The sequence below is a fragment of the Somniosus microcephalus genome, unplaced genomic scaffold (assembly GCF_052327205.1).
Source record: "Somniosus microcephalus isolate GS21.2 unplaced genomic scaffold, FLI_Smic_1.0 unresolved_chr6, whole genome shotgun sequence".
Classification (NCBI taxonomy): Eukaryota; Metazoa; Chordata; class Chondrichthyes; order Squaliformes; family Somniosidae; genus Somniosus; species Somniosus microcephalus.
In genome coordinates, this window is record NW_028225184.1 from 46,480,430 (window position 1) to 46,484,179 (window position 3,750).

A 3,750-nucleotide genomic window follows, 5' to 3' on the forward strand; every position below is an offset into this window, starting at 1 on the left:
TGTGTTTCAGCAGCTCTCAGGCTGGTTTGTCTACTGTAAAAGAGACTTGTTAACTCATATTTTTTGTGAATAGCACGAGGTTTCAATAAAGACCTGATCCTGCATTGCTACAATTGAGAGTGTGTGCAATCTGACGTTTAAAGCAACGAAACGAAAAAGAACAGGAAAGCAGCACAACGCTGTGTCTCGACGTATTTCCTTCGTGAAGCAAATTGCAGCGAACAGATAGAGGGAGAGAGAGAGAGCGAGAGAAACAGTGAGAGACAGAGAGAGTACTGCAAATAGTTTGATGATTGAAAGTAGCTTGAGTTTGCAGGGCTGAAAAAAGGACCAGCCGGCAAAAGAAGCCTACAGCACCTGGTATTCCCAGGCGGTCTCCCATCGAAGTACTAGCCAGGCCTAACTCTGCTTTGCTTCCGAGAATCAGACGAGATCGGGCTTGTCCAGAGTAACTCACCCGTAGGCGTCAGCTTTTCCTGGTTTTCCTCAGGTGACAGATTCCAGATTGATTTGCTGTTCTGTTTAGTGGTGCTGTGTCTCGACATCTACCTTTCGAGAAGCAAGTAACAGCGGACAGAAAGATGAAGAGAGAGAGAGAGCAATTCCAACAGTTTGGTGAGTGAACGCAGCATGATTTTTTAGGGCAGCGAACCGCTTCTGCTGGCAAGAAAAGCCTAAAGCAAATGGTATTCCCAGGCAGTCTCCCATCCAATTACTAACTGGAGCTTGAGCTTGAGCACAGAAATTGGAGTTTCGCAAACGGAGTGCATTGCAATCAGAGTGAGGAATTTTATAATTGCAGGAATTGGTGATGAGGAGGAAGGTGGTGGAGATGTCTGTCTGAAAAGGAGGAGTGGAGCAACAGAACCCAAGATCTCTAAGTTAATAGACAGGAGAGCGGACCTGCATGACAGCGAGAGGAGCGGCTGCAGATAAAGGGATATCCGAGATCAGGGAGGGAGCGTGAGTGTTAAGGAGCGAGGGAAGTGACATCAGTGCAAGGGAAGGGGCTGATTGGTGAGAAGTTGGTCATTGTTTCTTTTAAGTCTTAAATTTATCACTCTAAGTTACTTTAAAAATAAGTTAGTTACTTGTCGAATAAATAAAACATGGCAGGGAAGCTCGGTCCAGCGGAATGCACATCGTGTGCCGTGTGGGAAATTCAGGATGCTTCCCATGCCCTGGACTACCAGGTGCACAGGAGGTATCCTCAGATGGAGGGGCTCAAGCTCCGGCTTTGGCTCTTGAGCAATAGCTGGCGTCACTGAGGTACATCCGAGTGGCTGAGAGCTACTTGGATAGCATGGTTCAGGAGGTGGTCACCCAGCAGCTAAGGAGTGATCAGACAGAAAGGGAATGAGTGATTGTCAGACAAAAGAGGAGGACCAGGCAGACAGTGCAGGAGTCCTCTGAGTACATCACACTCTCGAACCGATATCCTGTTCTGAGACCTGATGAGGGTGATGTTCCTCTGTTAAGTAAAGCCTCTGGGGAATGAGGTAAAGCAAGTGGAGCAAATGTCAGTAGGGTAACATTTAGGGAACAGTGATCGTAGGTTTAGATTAGATACGGAAAAGGAGAGGGAGGAATCTACAATAAAAATAATTGTGGAGGAAGACCAATTTCCATGTGTTGAGCACGGATCTGGCCCGGGTAAATTGGAATCAAAGATTGGCAGGCAAAACTAAATTAAACAGTAGTTTCCCTTAATGAGGAGATGGTTCAGGTACAGTGGAAAGGCATTCCCACTAGGCGAAAAGGTAGAGCAACTAAAGCCATAGATCACTGGATGATCAAAGGGATAGAGTAAGCTGAAGCAGAAAAAGAGCCCGTATGACAGATGTCATGTTGAGAATACAAGTGAGAGCCAGGCTGAATATAAAAAGTTCAGGGTGGAAGTGAGAAAGGAAATAAGAGGGGCAAAGAGAGAGCATGACAAAAGATTGGCAGCTAACATGAAAGGAAATTCAAACATGTTCTACAGACATGTAAATAATAAACGGGTAATAAGAGGAGGTGTGGGGCACTTTAGGGACAAAAAGGTGAACTACACATGAAGGCAGAACGCAAGTCTGAGCTACTAAGTGAGTAATTTGTATATGTCTTCACCAAGGAAGAATATGCTGCCAAATTCATAATGAAAGAGGAATTATTTGAGATATTGGATCGGAACATAATTGTTAAAGAGGAGATACTAGAAAGGCTGTCTGAACATAAATTTGATAAGTCCCCAGGACCAGATGAGATGCAACCTAGAATCCCGAGGAAGGATAAGGAGGAAAACGCGGAGGTACTTGTCTCAATCTTCCAAGATACGGCTGTAAGAAAATAAGAAATAGCAGCAGGAGTAGGCCCTTCCGCCCTTCGAGCCTGCTCTGCTGTTCTATCAGATCATGGCTGATCTTCTGCCACAACTGCATTCACTAGCCCTATCGCCATATCCCTCGATGCCCTTACAAGTAAGAAATCTATAGACTTCTGTTTTGAATATACCCAATGATTGAGCCTCCACAACACTCCAGGGTTGAGAATTCTCCAGCCACTGTGTGAAGAAATTTCTTCTCATGTCAGACCTGAAAGCCCTACCCTTTATCCTGAGGCTGTGGCCCCTGGTTCTAAAGTCACCAACCAATGGAAACATTTTCCAGCATCCACCCTATCAAGCCCTTTAATATAGGTGTATGCTTCATTGAGATCCCATCTCATTCTTCTGAATTCAAGAGAATATAGGCCGAGTTTATTCAATCTCTTCTCATATGACAGTCCCGCAATCCCAGGAATCAACCTCTTGAATCTTCGTTGCACTTTCTCTATGGCAAATATATCCTTCCTTTGGTAAGTAGACCAAAACTGCAGACAGCGATCACACCAAGGCCCTATATAAATGGAGTGAAACATCTTTACTCCTGTACCCAAATCCTCTTGTAATGAAGTCCAGCACACTATTTGCCTTCCTGATGGCTTGCTGCACCTGCACATTCACTTTCAGTGACTCATGCACAAGGACACCCAGGTCCGTTTGAGCATTCCCCAATCTTTAGAGTCATAGAGTCATAGAGTTATACAGCACAGAAAGAGGCCCTTCGGCCTATCACGTCTGCACCGGCCATCAAGCCCTGTCTATTTTAATCCCATTTTCCAGCATTTGGTCCGTAGCCTTGTATGCTATGGCATTTCTTGTGCTCATCCAAATGGTATTGAATGTTGTGATGGTTCCTGCCTCTACCACCCTTTCAGGCAGTGAGTTCCAGAACCCAACCACCCTCTGGGTGAAAAAGTTCTTCCTCAATTCCCCTCTAAACCTCCTGCCCCTTACCTTGAATTTATGCCCCCTTGTTATTGACCCCTCTACTAAGGGAAAAAGTTCCTTTCTATCAATCCTATCTATGCCCCTCATAATTTTGTACAACTCAATCAGGTCCCCCCTCAGCCTTCTCTGCTCCAAGGAAAACAACCCCAGCCTGTCCAGTCCTTCTTCATAGCTGAAGCGGTCCAGCCCAGGTAACATACTGGTGAATCTCCTCTGCACCCTCTCCAAAGCAATCACATCCTTTCTATAGTGTGGCGACCAGAACTGCACACAGTATTCCAGCTGTGGCCTAACCAGCGTTTTGGACATCTCCATCATAACCTCCCTGCTCTTATATTCTATGCCTCGGCTAATGAAGGCAAGTGTCCCATATGCCTTTTTAACCACCTTCTCCACCTGTTCTGCTGCCTTCAGGGATTCATGTCCATGCACACCAAGGT

General features: G+C 45.6%; 1 pseudogene; it reads right to left on the minus strand.

The window, feature by feature from the left end:
- Nucleotides 1-345: 345 nt before the first annotated feature.
- On the minus strand, nucleotides 346-465 carry LOC147087261 (5S ribosomal RNA; annotated as a pseudogene).
- Nucleotides 466-3,750: the final 3,285 nt, after the last annotated feature.